Source organism: Phyllobates terribilis, unplaced genomic scaffold (assembly GCF_046119375.1).
Source record: "Phyllobates terribilis strain yellow unplaced genomic scaffold, ASM4611937v1 Scaffold_2__4_contigs__length_985480577, whole genome shotgun sequence".
NCBI lineage: Eukaryota > Metazoa > Chordata > Amphibia > Anura > Dendrobatidae > Phyllobates > Phyllobates terribilis.
In genome coordinates, this window is record NW_027362762.1 from 333,290,575 (window position 1) to 333,307,436 (window position 16,862).

Consider the following 16,862-nt stretch of genomic DNA (forward strand, 5'->3'; position numbering starts at 1 on the left):
ACACCATCGCCTAGACTGCTGAGTCTGCGACTGGGGTGCAGAAGTCACTGGTGATCCATGACTTGTTTATCTTGGTGAAAGTTAGGCGGTCGACACTACACTCTGCTGGTGCACGGGCTAAAAATGTGAAATGACTCACAGAAATTTCTTCTGCCATCTACACTGCTGCTGCTAATGTTTTTGCGTTGACGACTCGATATTCCAAGGGTTGGAAGTCTACAACTGCGATGCACATTGTGTGCCTCACTACTGTCTTGGGGAAAACCACTCTCAAGATTGTCTTCAAGCATGTTTTGATCCTCCAGCAGGGTCACGTCCCTTTCCAGGGGGGAAGCATCTGGCAAAATTTACTCTTGTACCGTGGATCGAACAGAGTGGCAACCCAATAGTCAGCACTATTTGTAATCCAAACAATATGGGCAACAATCATGTTGAGATAGTGCAGCAAGAAGGCGCTCATGGATCGGTCTCTTCCTCTGTCCCCTCCCGCCAACCACGGACAACAAAGAGGGGATCATTATCCTCTTCATCTCCTAACTATTGCACGGCCATCACCTCTTCCACCTCGTTCTCCTCCATTTGTTCCTCAGCTCCTTCACCTTCACTAGCAGTTTATCTGGTACCATGAGTTCCCCTCAGAGTGCTGCTCTGCCTCATCGCCTACAGTCTGACACTGGCCCCGCAGAATCTCACCTCTTCTGCTGCCACTGCTGGGTTCCTGAGGGAGAGAACGGAGGGCCGTGCTTCCTACGATCTTGCTCCACTACCACCGTAATTCCTTGCTGCTGGAGCACCCCAGGACCGCAGCATTCCTTCACTTTCGCTTCCTGAGGGACCCTGTTCCTGTGATCCCCTCTCCGCCACCCCCCAGGTAAGATTCCTATTCAGACTATAAGACAGACAACCATCTTATAAAAAATATATATTTTTCCTATTTTCCACCCCAAAATTTGGGGTGTGTCTTATGGTCCGGAGAGTCTTACAGTCCTAAAAATACGGTACTTAAATTGAATATATCAATTTAATATAAAGTGTAATATAATTTAAAGCTAGTTTTCACTAGAAAACTATTTAAAAAAAAAACGTTTCATATAAAGAACTTGAATTGCACTGGTCACTTGAGCAGTAAGATTAGGCTTTCTGTATTCTCTGATACAGTAGTTATACTGTATGGTTGGGAATATTATAATCCGTTCAATATTATTATTAATATTAGCTAAGCTTGATTGTATTTACGAAGTCATAGATAAGGCAGAAAAGTAACATTATATACCATATTCATAAATAATGAATTGTTAGAGAGGTGGCTTACTCCATCTTGTCATGGAGCCTTTAAAATTAAGAAATGTCTGTGTTATTTAACTCCTATTCATTTTTAATTACGATAAAGCACACACTTTCTACATTCTATACAGGCAATATACAAACTGCATCTATAAAGACAAAATTGAAAAATGTGCGTCTCCAATATACCACCCATTCCAGGGTAGTTTTAAAATAAACTACCCTGAATCTTGACCTTTGGACCTTTTGTTAAATTATTATATTTTTCAAATATTTTCTTTCTTCAGATATAATAATTAGTGATTAGCGAGCACTAAAATGCTCGAGTACTCGTTGCTTGGGTTGAGCAAATTGGAATACTTGGGTGCTTGACCCGAGCAATGAGCCCAATGTAAGTCTATGGGAAACGCGAGTATTTTTCAGGCGGCTCCCCCCGGCGATCTGCATAGGGCCTAAAAATTGCCCAAATCTAAGGAAACAGTACTCAAATGGCATGGGAACAGCATGGGGAAGACCCCTGGAAGCATTTCTGACTCCCAGGTCACTGCTGTCAACAATGTTATCAGAGTATTGCGCCACTTTTACGGACTCACAATAAAACTTACAAAAACTAAACCAAAATGGATTTTCCTGGGAAATATGTTAAAGAACATCCAGGGTAATGACTTGTATATAAGGCAAAATAAATAACCAAATATTCCTCCACACCTTGGGCTATGTTCACACGTAGCGTTCCTGATGCATTTTTGAACTTTTGCATTATTTTCAAATGTCATTTTAACATTTTACAACCTTATCTGGCCATGTGGTGTGTGACACATCATCTGACACATGCATACAGTGCTGAAAAGATATGGGAGCAGCATGGGGAAGACCTCTGGAAGCATTTCTGACTCCCAGGTCACTGCCTAAAAGTGTGCCCATCATAAGTGATCCTTGGCACATGCAAAGATGCCTCCCGCCATGCACCTGTCATTGCAGAATTGCAACTATCACCGTCCACGTCCTTGTCCCAGTGCAGCGTTCAGTTGTCCCTACCCTATTCCTTGGAATGCAAGTGCAAGTATTCAGCCAGCCACCCACCCTCCCACAGGCTGCAATACTATACTACCAAATTTTTGACAGCTGCCAGCACTTGAAATGTGGCCTTTTAGGCACGTGGAGGCAGAAGCTGCCCACAATCTTATGGCAGCAGCGACCGAGTATCCATACTCGGTCCCCAGCCGCCACTATTTTTCCGAGTATTGTCTCCGCCTTCCACAAGCACGGGTCCCACAACATTACCCGTGCCCTCCCCAGTGCACTTACTGGGAAGGACGGCCTAACCACAAACACGTGGACAGGTGAATGTGGCCAGGGATGGTACGGAGCCAGTCCACAGCTTTTTTTGCTGAGTTGTATTTAGCATGGTGAAAGGACTGGCATAGAGGAAAACCGTATCTACTCTGGGTGTCATTTCTCCCAGGAAGTCCTCTAATGCAGCTTGTTGCAGAAGCAATGGCAGCTCTTCCAACATCAACTCGCATTTGTCAGTGGTGCTTTGACACACAAACATCTTTCTTTGCGCATTTAATTTCATGAGTACAGAGTTGGGCTATGGCCTGATCTGCAACGTGCTTTGAGAAATAACATGCATCAGCACGTCCGATCCACGTTAAAAAAGCTGCCATAGAGTGTCCGGGAACCTTCCCCCACACTTTTCTTAGCCAAGGCTGCTTCTCGGCAGGGATGGATGGACCTACCAGAAAACCAGGGACTCCTCCCGTGGGCCCTGGCTTCTCCTTCAGGAGAGTTCATAATGCCGAGGTGAGGCCATGATGATGATAGAGACCACCATCTGCTTAGTTTTCTGTTACTTGGAATGCAAGCGCAAATATGCAGGCAGTCAACCACCCTCCCACCCACAGGCCGCAATACTAAACTGCCAGTTGCTTGCACTTGAAATGTGGCCTTTCAGGTCCCCAGCCACCACTATTTTTCCCGGTATCGTCTGCGCCTTCCACAAGCATGGGTCTCACATTACCCGTGCCCTCCCCAGTGCATTTACTGGGAAGTACTGCCTAACCACAAACATGTGGACAGGTGAATGTGGCCAGGGACGGTACGGAGCCAGTCCACAGCTTTTTTTGCTCAGTATTTAGCTTGGTGAAAGGACGGGCATAGAGGGAAACCGTATCTACTCTGGGTGTCATTTCTCCCAGGAAGTCCTCTAGTGAAGCTTGTTGCAGAAGCAATGGCAGCCCGTCCAACATCAACTCACACTTGTCGGTGGTGCTTTGTTGGTGCTTTGACACACAAACATCTTTCTTTGCGCATTTAATTTCAACTACAGAGTTGGGCAATGGCCTCATCTGCCATGCAGTTTGGGAAATAAAATGCATAAGCACGTCTGATCCACATTAAAAAAGCTGCCATAGAGTGTCCGGCAACTTTTCCCCACACTTTTCTTAGCCAGGGCTGCTTCTCGGCAGGGTTGGACGGTCCCACCAGAAAATCCTCTGGTGTTCCCTGGCTTCTACCTCAGGAGATTTCATGATAGCGCTAACTTTGCAGCTGCTTTGGGGCTCTTGACTTGAGCGGGTGAGAAAGGTGAGCCCTCAGAATCAAATTCTCTCGTGGGCACAATGTTTTTCAATCTGAAACAGCTTCTTAGTGGGAGTTGTATTTCACCACAGCCATATTCTTTAGCTTGGTGAAAGAACTGGCATAGAGGGAATCCGTATCTACTCCGGCTGTCATTTCTCCGTCACCAGGTTTCGCCCATTGTCACACACAACCATGCCTGGCTGTATGTTCAGCAGTGAGAGCCACAGATCAGGCTGCTGTGTTCCAACTTTCAACAACTCTGAAGCGCTGGGAGGTTTGTCACCTAAGCATTAAGCATGTTATCTTCAGCACAGCCTATTGCCTCTTGGCCAAGGCAGTGCTGCAGTGATGTCAGCTTGTGACTGATGTGGTCATTTCGGAGATGGTGGAGGAAGTGCAGGAGCTGAACAATGTGATTACATTGAGGTTAAATTGGTGACGCTGTTTTTTATACTAAAGAAAGATCCTATTGTTTTGGGTTTTTTATGTTATTTTTTAAGACAAATGAATTCACTGGGAAATGTCATTTTAAAATTTTACAACCCTATCTGGCAATGTGGTGTTTGACACACCATCAGACACATCCTGTTTTATTTATGATGGAGGGACTCTGAAAGTTATAAAGCCTATTTTTGTAGGGCCATCAGACGGCCCTTATTATTCTTAAAAGGCCAGCAATCGGCCCTCGCTATTGTTAGAGAGCCATCAGCCGGCTATGCTTTGATGTTCCCATTATTAACAAGTGGGTCTCCTATACTGTTATTGTGTATGCAGTGACTGCAAGGGCTGCCAAAAATTTGGACGCAATCCAATACCCCTTTGAAGAGACATAGAGGAGGGTCTCAGTAAAAAAAATGTCCCATTAAAAAGGAGCTGGTCTCCTATAGTGGTTTTGCCCATGCTGTGATTGCAAGGGCTGCCAAAATTTGGGAAAAACCCCACTAAGAATTTAAAGACACATAAAGCAGGGCCACAGTAACAACAAATTCCCATTAGAAAGGAGAGAGTCTGCTATACAGTTATAGGGTATGCAGTGATTCCAACGGCTGACCAATTTTATGAAAACCCCACTAAGAATTTAAAGACACACAGAGCAGGGCCACAGTAACATCAAATTCACATTAGAAAGGAGAGGGTCTCCCATAGTGTTGGGCTATGCAGTGAATGCAAGGGCTGCCATAAAATGGTGGCACTCCAATGCCCCTTGGAAGAGACTTAGAGGGCCTCATAAAAAAATGTTCCCATTAGAAAGGAGTGGGTCTCCTATACTTGTAATGCCCATGCACTAAGTGTATGGCTGACAAACATTTACCCCTGGGGGTATACATGAACATTCTGTATAATTTTTTTTTTTTACGGGCATCATAAACATCCTTTAAAAAAATTATGTTGGTGTTGCATCACGGACCACGGTCACCCTGGTGATATGGTGGTGGAGGATGAGGATGAGGAGAAGGAGGAGGACAAGAGCAAATAGCCAAAATCAGGAAGCATATACCCATTAGTAGGTGTGAAGAGGTGGATAGGACTACACCTCCCAAAAAAAGACACTGGATTTGAGTTTATGTTATGCTGCTATCAATCGGTGGTGTTGAGAAGTCTGGCCCAATCCAGCCCTTGTTCCTTTTTATAAGAGTCAGCCTGTCAGCATTTTCAATTGACAGGCAGATGGGCTTATCAGTTATAATTCCACCAGCGGCACTAAAAACCAGGTCTGATAAAACGCTAGTGGCAGGGCAGCCCAGGACCTCCAAGGCGTAGAGAGCCAGTTCATTCCACGTATCCAGCTTGGATAATTATTGGATAATAATTAAAAGGCACAGAGGAATCACGGAGGATGTTGGTACGGTCGGCAAGGTACTCTCTCAGCATCTTCCCAAACTTTGCACTTCTTGTGAGAGTACCCAGCACCTCAGTGCCTGTGTGATTGGGAGGGTCTGAGAAAACTGTCCCAGAACTTTGACAATGTTCCCCTGCCTCTGCTGGATTGAAGTTGTGTCTCTCTCGCCTGTACTCCTTGGTTGTTCAACGACCTGTGACCACTGCCGCCAGCGTATTCAGATGGGAATTTTTTTAATAGTTTCGCAACAAGGGCCTTCTGCTACTGCCCCATTTTTGTAGACCTGTCCGCCTCAGGAATAAGAGATATAAAGTTCTCCTTGTAGCGTGGGTCTAGAAGTGTCACCAACCAGTAATGACTGTCACCCAAAATTTGGTGAATGCGAGGGTCATGGGAAAGGCAGCGTAAAATAAACTCAGCCATGTGTGCCGGACTGCTAACAGGCAAGACTTCCGTGTCCTCACCAAGAGGATGACTGACCATGCTCTCCTCCTCCTCCTCTCTGTCCTCTGGCCATCCACACTGAACAGACGGTATGACAGTTGTGCAGATAGTACCGTTTATAGCGCATGAAACTAGCTCCTGTTCTTCCTCTTCCTCCTCTTCCTCATTGTCACTCAATTCACGTTGGGATGAGATGAGTCTGGGCTGTGTGTAATCACATTGTATGGTTCCTTGTTCCATGTCATCGTGCTCCGCCTGCAATGCATCCTCTTTGATTGTGAGCAGAGAGCGTTTGAGAAGACAGAGAATCGGGATGGTGATGCTAATTATAACGTCATCGCGGCTCACCATCTTGGTGGAGTCCTCAAAGTTTTGGAAGATGGTACATATGTCTGACATCCATGTCCACTCCTGAGGTCTTATGTGTGGTGACTGTACTGAATACCGACGGCCTTGTTGATGCTGGTACTCAACAACTGCCCTCTTCTGCTCACAAATCCTTCCCAACATCTGCAGTGTAGAGTTCCAACACGTGGGGACATCACATACCAGTCTGTGAGCCGGAAGCTGCAAACACTGCTGAAACACGGCAAGGGCGGCGTAAAGTCTAGGTGACCTTCTAAAATGGGAACACAGGCGGCGTACTTTAACAAGCTGATCCGGCATCTCCGGGTAGGAATTGAGAAATCGCTGAACCACAAGGTTAAGCACATGGGCCACACATGGTACGTGTGTGAGCTCGTGTCATCTAAGAGCTGTCACCAGGTTCCGCCCATTGTCACACACGACCATGCCTGGCTGTAGGTTCAGCGGTGTGAGACACAGATCTGCCTGCTCTTTCAGAGCAGTCCACAACTCTTCAGCATTGCGCAGTCTGCAGTTCTTCCAGCTTGTGAATGATGAGGTCATTTCGGAGATGGAGGCAGAAGAGGAGGGGGAGGCTGAGGAGGATGAGGTGCTGAAGTTGTAGACTGTGGGGGCAACCCTGATTGACCTAGGGCCCGCAATCCTCGGCATTGGGAGGAAGTGTTCCGTTCCAAGGTCCGACTGGGTCCCGGCTTCCACTATGTTAACCCAGTGTGCCGTCAGCGAGATGTACCGTCCCTGCCCACAAGCACTTGTCCACGAGTCCGTGGTTAGGTGGAATTTCCCGGTAACTGCATTATTGGGGGCACGGCTAATGTTTTGGGACACGTGCTTGTGTAATGCGGGGACGGCACACCAGGAGAAATAGTGGCGGCTGGGGACCGAATACCGGGGGACGGCCGCCGCCATCAGTTTGCGGAATGCTTCTGTCTCCACGAGCCTAAAAGGCAACATTTTGAGCGCAAACAGTCGCTAAATGTGGGAATTTAGTACTGTTGCCTGTGGGGCATTGGCTGCGTATTTGTGTTTGCATTCCAAGGACTGGGGTATGGACAACTGAATGCTATGCTGGGACAAGGATGTGGACGTGCTTCCTGATGCTGCTATTTGAGAGTGTGCAACGACAGGTGCAGGGCAGGAGGCAACTTCGCATGCACCATGAACAGGGGATTACCTTGCATGCACAACAGCGGAAGAAGCAATGGTGCCACCCGCAGACACCGTTCCTGGACCCTGGGTTTCAGCCCACAAAGTCGGGTGCTTTGCTGCCATGTGCCTGATCATGCTGGTGGTGGTCAGGCTGGTCGTTTTGCCACCCCTGCTGATGCTGGCCTGGCAGGTGGTGCAAATGCCTTTTTGGGGTTATCGGCAGAGTCTTTAAAAAACAACCAGACTCGGAAAGACCTAACAGTTGTATTGGCAATTTCCTTCGTGTTGGTGTTACGGGGAATGGTTGCCTGCCTTATTTCTGCGGCCACCACACTGCTTCTTCCTGCCTGTTGGTGTGCTCTGCCTCCCTACCCCTTTGTGCTGCTGTCCTCACTCTGCATGTCCTCCTGCCAGGTTGGGTCAGTTACTATATCATCCACCACCTCATTTTCTACTTCCGCACTCTGGTCCTCCTCCTGACTTTCTGGCAATTGTGCCTCATCATCGTCCACCTCTTGTGACACTTTCCCACTGTTGCCTTCATGTGACCGTGGCTGCTCAAATATTTGGACATTGCTACATGCGATTTCCTCTTGCCACACTTTAAGTGGACCGGGCGAGATGCCCGAATCTATAAATGGGAAAGTGAACAGCTCTTCGGAGGGTCCAAGTGTGGGATCAGTTGTCTCTGGGCACACGGCATGGTGGGAAGAAGGCAGTTCAGGGTGAGGAATATGCTTTCCAGACTCACAGCTACTGAGACTTGACAGTGTGGAAGACAAGGTGGTGGTGGTGGCTAAGTGACTGGAAACATTATCTGCTATCCAACCAATAACCTTTTCACACTGCTCTGTGTTCAATAGTGGTGTTCTGCAGTCCCTAATTAATTGGGACAGGGAGGTTGAGCGAGAGGATGTGGATGTTTGTTGTGGCATAATTTCAGCTTGCCCACTGCCTCGACCTCTGCATGCACCATCATCACCATCACGTTTAGTTCCCCGTCCCTTGCCACGTGCCTTGCCCATTTTACATGGAGGACAATATCTTCCACACTCACAACAAATGACTGAACTTGGAGCGAACTTATAAGTGATCCGTGTGACGGAGAAAACACAGTTTTAAATGCCTGGCCTGTAGGTAACTATTTTGAACAGCAATCTGGTATCAATTGCTTCACTGACACACTGAAACAAATTTTTAATGAAGGTCAGAAATGGCAGTATTTCCTGAAAACATATATGTGATCCGTGTGACGGAGAAAACACAGTTTTAAATATCTGGCCTGTAGGTAACTATTTTGAACAGCAATCTGGTGTTAATTGCTTCACTGACACACTGAAACAAATTTTTAATGGAGGCTAGAAATGGCAGTATTTCTTGAAAACATATATGTGATCCTTGTGACAAAGAAAACACAGTTTTAAATACCTGGCCTGTAGGGAACGATTTTGAACAGCAATCTGGTGTCAATTTCTTTACTGACACACTGCAACAAATTTTTAATGAAGGTCAGAAATGGCAGTATTTCCTGAAAATGTATATGTGATCCGTGTGACGGAGAAAACACAGTTTTAAATACCTGGCCTGTAGGTAACTATTTTAAACAGCAAACTGGTGTCAAAAACTTTGGTGACACACTGAAAAAAAAATTTAATGGAAGCTAGAAATGGCAGTATTTTCTGAAAATGTGTATGTGATACATGTGACGGAGAAAACACAGTTTTAATTCCTGGCCTGTAGGTAAATACTTTGAACAGCAATCTGGTGTCAAAAACTTTGCTGACACACTGAAATTTTTTTTTAATGGAGACCAGAAATGGCAGTATTTTCTGAAAACATATATGTGATCCGTGTGATGAAGAAAACACAGTTTTAAATAGCTGGATTCTTAGCGTTGTAATATGGCAAGGACCTGGCTATATTCTGCAGTGCCAACAAGCAAATGGCGCAGAACAACGGTGTGCTCTGGATTGCTTTTTAAGCAAATAATGAGGATTAAGATACAAAAAAAGATTATTCTTGGCCCCTGAGAAGTGGGCCTATTTCTAGAAATATAACAGCAGCAGCAGACAGAACTGGAAAGGAGTATCTTGTGCTATATGCACTGCAGTCTGCTATATACCCTGCCTGCCTGCCTATATACACTGCCTGCCTGATATCTCTGCAGATGGATTAGTCCTCAGAAGGACTGTTTGTTGAGCTAGATATGTGCCTCTAATATAGTTTGGTACACCTACACTAACTAGAAGCAAGCAAATCTCTCCCTAGCTCAGCAGCAGCTCTCCCTACATTGTCTGATTCCGGAGTGACTGTGACGAGTATGGCGGCACCAGGTCTGATATAGCCATGATGACGCTATGCGGCCAGCCAATCTCTGTAATGCCACTACCAACATGGCTACAGCATTACAGGGAGTGGAAGGCAATTCCTGCATGTTCATTGGCGCTCTAAAGAACGCCAAACATTCAGGGAGGATACCCAAGCTCCCGCTGAGCAACCCCGGAAATACTCTGCGAGCGCCGAGCATGTCGAGCAGTGAGATGCTCGGGCGAGCACCGAGCAGTAGCCAACATGCTTGCTCATCACTAATAATAATATAATCACTTACCTTAAAAACTGCATTACATTTTATACAATTTCCTTAGTTCAAGTTGTCATAATTTATTTAATGCATTTTTTTTTTAAAGTTTCATTTTATCAATGAGTGCAAGAAAGAGTTTCCAGTTTGTCAGGGAGCGCTTCCAGGTGATTCATTACTTACTCCAAATCTTTCAGAAATAATCCAGTTTATTTTTATACATACAACGCGTTTCGGCTATACATAACATTAGCCTTCATCAGGTAAAATCATAATTGTCTTTAAAGGATACATTTATATAGAATAAAAAGAGGAGGAGGAACTAATCCAACCCCTCAATCAATTTTCAGCAATTTAAAACACATGTGCAATTTCTAAAAGGTATTAAGCAGTTAATAAAAAGTGAGCTCTATGAATTTAGAAAGGGGAGAGGGAAAAACAAACAAAAAAAAAGAAACAAAAAAAAAACACCACTATATATTGTTTTTTCCTGTTCAATAAAAATTTTTCTATAAAATTGTTTGTCATATGACTCCATTTACTATCCTATTTTCTACTTCACTGATAAGGGAAAAATATTTCTCTCGATTCTAGAATACAACGATGTCATCAATATTAAGAACTCCATTTTTTATCTTATCTACTACTTCACCAATAAGGGACAAATATTTCTCCCAATTCTAAAGTATAACGAGTTTATCACCAATATCTGAACCAGTATCTACCGGGATTAGAACTCATACATTTGGATTCCCCATATCTACAATACTTGCATATTTACTCCATTGAGCCACTCGCAGATATCGTCTCTGGGTACTTAATTTTTCTTTTTATTCTCTTTAGCTTTTCTCCCTCCACCTCATTTACTATGTTTGCAGACTTCGATTTTTAACCCCAAAAACTTAGCGGTATTATATGTTCTCTAATTTATCATTGAGGTCGTCTGGGTACAGAGTCCTCAATCTGTATATCCAGAAGGCCTCCTTTTTATTTAACTGTTGTATCCTATTGGAAACATCTCTAGGGATCTGTTCAATCGGTGTCAAAGTAACATTAAATTCCTTTTTATGTGTTAGCAAAAGGTGTCTTGATAGACTATGGATAAGGAGACTGACTCTGGCATTGTGTCTGTGGCCATTCAGTCGGGTTCGGACCATTTGAGTGGTCCTCCCCACATACTGGAGGCCACAGTCACAATTTATAACATATATAACAAAGTCTCTTATACATGTCAAATGTTGTTCTATCTGAAATATTTTACCTGTACTCTTGGAAACTATTTGTTGCTGTTTATCTGCTATATTATAGCAGCAATGACATTTTTTCTGGTTACATTTATATACTCCAGGTTTATTCACCTTTTTTGAGCAATTGTGGGTTTTCATGAAGTTTTTCAATTGGCTGGGAGCTACCATGTTCCTTATTGTTTTTCCCCTTCTAAATGTCATATTGGGGACTTGTGGTAATACATTTCGTAGCAAGGGATCTTGTTTTAAGATATACCAGTGTTTTTTCAAGATTCCACAAATTTTTTCGTTATCTTTATTATAGATTGTAATGAAATTGAACTGCCATTTCTCATCATTAGATTTCAGGTGAGATTTAGTTGTATCCATAACAGCATTTTCTCTCACAGTTTTTTCAGTGCTTTTTTCTCTAGTATTTTCAAGCGTTTTTTTCAAACATTTACCCTGAGTTTTTGCTAAGTTTACCTTATAAGCTTGTTGTATTAGGGTTTTTGGATACTTTTTTTCCCGAAATCTGTTAGTCAGGATCTTGCTTTGTGTTATATAATCCTGTTTATTACTATTATTTTTCCTTATTCTTAAATATTGACTGAATGGAATATTATTCTTCCATTTAGTATAATGTGCACTGTTATAATGTAAATATCCATTGATGTCTCCTTTTTTAAAATGTGTTTTTGTTACGATTTTCTTTTTCATATGTGAAATTTCTAAATCCAAGTAAACTATTTTTTCAGCACTGATAGTGGACGTAAAGGAAATGCCCCATGTGTTTTGATTCATTTCCCTCACCAGCAGATGGGCTTGTTCTATATCCCCCCTCCAAATAATTAATAAATCGCTATGTTATGTATAGCCGAAACGTGTTGTTTGTATAAAAATAAACTGGATTATTCCTGAAAGATTTGGAGTAAGTAATGAATCACCTGGAAGCGCTCCCTGACAAACTGGAAACTCTTTCTTGCACTTTCTGACGAGTCTCCTGCAAGGGAGCTCGTTTTACCTGTTTTTGAGCTGCAGGCCAGCAGATCCAGACAACTACTCCACTCCCTAAAGACAGGGTTACATGCTGGATAACAAGACACCACAAAGGTGAGAGCAATTTTTCATTCTAATTCGATATTATTAAAATACTACACTTAGATCTGCGCCCCCCCTTTCTTTTCTCCTTTTCCTTTTTTATTCATCCATTTTATCAATGAATCATTTTTAGAATTAGAAATGGGAATTCTTTGCAGCTTTAGAACTATGCTATACATAATGCTGGCAACAAACTGTTAATATTATGCTTTGGTTTACTAAACTTTTTCCAGGAAAAACTCTCAGCATTTACTTGTTTGTTCCAAAGTAATCAAAATCTGATTTTATTGCTTAAGGTTTTACTGTTCTGTTTTAAAGTAATATTGAAGAAAATTAAACATAGTTTTTATCTGGCAAGCAAATTGTACCTTAAGGCTTTGACTATTGAACTAAAACAGATAAAGGCCTTGCTAGAAGCTACAGTGGCCTTCATGGTAGCACAGTTGCAAATGGAAAACAGTGCACAAAGCACTAGAAAAACAAAACTGGAGGAGTGCTTCACTGCACTAGAGGATGATCCTCTGAGGTTCCATATGCAATTAAGACAAACTTTAAAGGCAAATAAATCTATGAAAAAAATTATGGAGGACTTAAGAAATAGATCGAGAAGGAATAATTTCCAGATCATCGGTGTGAAAGTAGCCAATCCAGCTAGTCAATCTTTGCAGTAGAACCCCGCAAGCATTGGCTATTAGGACAGAAAATAAAGTTGAGAGTGCTCACAGATTGGGACCATCTAGAGATATGTAAGTGGACTATACAAGAAAAAAATTCAAATGTCTAATACCTGAATTATGCAGAAAAAGCACATCTATGAAAATAGAAAAAATGATGCTTGATTTATATAAAAATAAGAATCTTTTATTTAATCCTCATTAAATTTCTATATGCATATCACTGAAAAGCGGTAACAAATGATGCATTTCGACTGTTAAACTGTCTTAGACATATTATGAATAAGGCAGACAGGAAATCGTATTTAAAACCAAAAACTATTCCACCCTCAAATGATGTCACAAAAATATTTACATACAAACAAAATGAAATTTTATATAACTTTGAATAATATAAGTCAAATATATGGAGAAGGCTGTACTACATCCAATTAATAAATATATAATAAATTATTACAGAAATTCAAGCCATTAAGAGAGCGAGTATTGAGCTGCAATATCCAAAATGCTTCCCTAATAAGATGGGCTTTTCGTTAGTTACCACCTCGTTTGGATTTATTCACCTTTTCAATCCCAAAAAACACAAAAAATTGTAAACAGCCATTATGTTTATTTAAAAAATGCTTGGCTTCGCCCAATATATTTACAGTAATAATTAGTGGCAAAAAAAGAGAAGAGCATTTTCAACTGTGTGTTCACCTCTTCATAAAGAAGCAAATCATTTTCCTTGCAGTTCCCACCAAGATTGAAAGTCTTCAGCCGAAATGAGGTAATACAATCACTAGCGATATCATGTAATCAGAAACTTCTTCACGAAATACATAATCACGAAATACTTTTCAGGCACAATGCAAAGCTCAGTAGGGAAGGAGCGCCATATTATAATGCAGATTTCACTGTTATGGTTTGTAGGTGCCACGACCGATTGTAAGAGCCCCTTAGGTGCCAGAACAGCAAAAAAAAACATAAGTGACCCCATTTGATAAACTACACCTCTCAATGAATTTATATAGGGGTGCAGTGATCATATTGACACCACAGGTGTGTCACAGAATTTTATACCATACTGGTATATAGTGAAGAAAATTTTTTAATATTATTACCACAAAAATTTTGTTCCAGATTTTACATTTTCACACGAGGAAATGAGTAAAAATGACACCAAAATTTGTCCCATAATTTCTGCTGAACATGGAAATACCCCATATGTGGCTGTACAATACTGCTTAGCCATATGGCGAGACCCAGGAGGGACAGATCGCTATTTGCATCCTGGAGCACAGATTTTCATAGAATAGTTTGTGGACTCCATATACAAAGCCCCTAAGTGCTGGAGAGCAGAATCCCCCTCAAGTGACCTCATTTTTTATAAATTATACCCCTTTGTGAACTTAGGTACAGGTGTAGTGACAATTTTGACTCCATGGGTGTTTTCCAGAAACAAGCAGCAGTGGATGTTGCTGAGCGAAAAATGTAAATTGCTGTTGTAGTCATCAGTACATTGTAGTCCCCAGTACGTTGTACTGACCGGTATGTTGTAGTACCCAGCTCAAGCTTCTGGAGACACGCAACTGTAAAGTAGGTGGGCTCTCATCACTACAGAAATGCCAGACATGTGGACGCTAAATGTGGTTTAGGCACATTGGGGCTCTGAAGGGAGGGGGGATTGATTTGAAGCTTTTTTTGGAACATTTTACATAATATTTGGGATCACATTTATCCTGCGCTCTATGCTGAGCACTTATATCAGGGTTTCAATCTAAATGTCCGAATGGTGTGATTCAGATGAAACCCCGAGGGATTCATTCACTATAATGAGGCAGCAGATTTACTCTGGACTACATCTGGCCTCTGTTTAGCGTTCTCTTTTTTTCAGAGGTACACAAGAAAAGAGTCCAATCATACTTTTGTGCATCACTAAAAGATTGACACCGCTAGATCACAGGCAGGACCCCGTCCACAGTGTCTCCTTCTGCCTCTGTATACAGAATCTTCCTCTGGGAGTTCCATCTGAATCACGCATTTCAGAGATTTACACAGAAACCTCGGTCTAAGCGCTTAGCGTAGAGCACAGGATAAATGTGAGCCGAGACTTACTGCAATCTTTGGGAGGCAGAATGAGCATATCGACAGCAGGTGAAGAATTGGTTTTATTTAATTTTTATGCTGTTCCTCATGCCATGTAAGTGATTAGATGACTTTATTCTTTGGGTTTGTGCGATTACAGCGATACCAGATTTATAGCATTTATTATGTTTAACTGCTTTCACATACTAAAAAATGTTTTTCTTTTTTCAAAAACTAGTTTTTGCTTCACCAATATTTGAGAGCTATGATTTTTCTATATTTCTGTTGACAGAGTCATGTGAGGGCTTGTTTTTTGCGGGACAAATTGACGTTTTGATTGGTCCTATTTTCGGGCAAATTACATTTTTTGATCGATTTCTATGTCAATTTTTGTGAGGCAGAATGAACAAAAACCAGCAATTCAGGAATTACTATTTTTTAGTTTTTTATGCCATTCCGCGTTTAGTAACATTGATAAGGCAGCTTTATTCTTCGGTTCAGTACAATTACAGCAATATCACCTTATATTGTTTTTTTATTTTTATCATTTGGTGCTTTTACATAATAAAAAGTATTTTATAGAAAAAAATATTATTTTTGCATTGCTTTATACTGAGAGCTATAACTTTTTTATTTTTCCACTGCTGGAGCTGTTTGATGGCTTCTTTTTTGCGGGACAAGATGATGTTTTCAGTGATACCATTTTATTTACATTTGTCTTTTTGTTTGTGTTTTATTCTACTTTTTGTTCGGTGGTATGATGAAAAAGCATAGTTTTTTGCCATGTTTATTTTTTTTATCACTGAAGGGGTTAACTAGTGTGACTGTTTTATGGGGCAGTTCCGGATTCTGCGATACCAAACGTGTACTTTTTATTTTTATTTTTTTTAATGTGAAAATGCAAATGTATCCGTACAATATACAGTACAGACCAAAAGTTTGGACACACCTTCTCATTTAAAGATTTTTCTGTATTTTCATGACTATGAAAATTGTACATTCACACTGAAGGCATCAAAACTATGAATTAACACATGTGGAATATACTTAACAAAGAAGTGTGAAACAACTGCAAATATGTCTTATATTCTAGGTTCTTCAAAGTAGCCACCTTTTGCTTTGATGACTGCTTTGCACACTCTTGGCATTCTCTTGATGAGCTTCAAGAGGTAGTCATCGGATTTGGTTTTCACTTCACAGGTGTGCACTGTCAGGTTTAATAAGTGGGATTTCTAGCCTTATAAATGGGGTTGGGACCATCAGTTGTGTTGTGCAGAAGTCAGGTGGATACACAGCTGATAGTCCTACTGAATAGAATAATAGAATTTGTATTATGGCAAGAAAAAAACAGCTTAGAAATTAAGGTCAGTCAGTGCGAAAAATTGGGAAAACTTTGAAAGTGTCCCCAAGTGCAGTTGCAAAAACCATCAAGCACTACAAAGAAACTGTCTCACAGTAGCCTGCACATGTGCTGCCCCTGCCTTTATTATGGAGGCTTGCTGCATCCTGCAGTGCATTAGCAATCTGACTTGGTGTTGGTAAGGCAT

The 16,862-nt window shown here is 41.9% G+C and overlaps 1 long non-coding RNA gene across 1 annotated transcript in view; it reads left to right on the forward strand.

Annotated features, from left to right (window-relative positions):
• Positions 1-12,459: 12,459 nt before the first annotated feature.
• Positions 12,460-16,862, forward strand: part of LOC141208213 (uncharacterized) — a 260,979-nt gene continuing 256,576 nt past the window's right edge. The window contains exon 1 of the long non-coding RNA XR_012278454.1: positions 12,460-12,586. This is a non-coding gene — a long non-coding RNA (uncharacterized lncRNA). The remainder of the gene's footprint in view (positions 12,587-16,862) is intronic.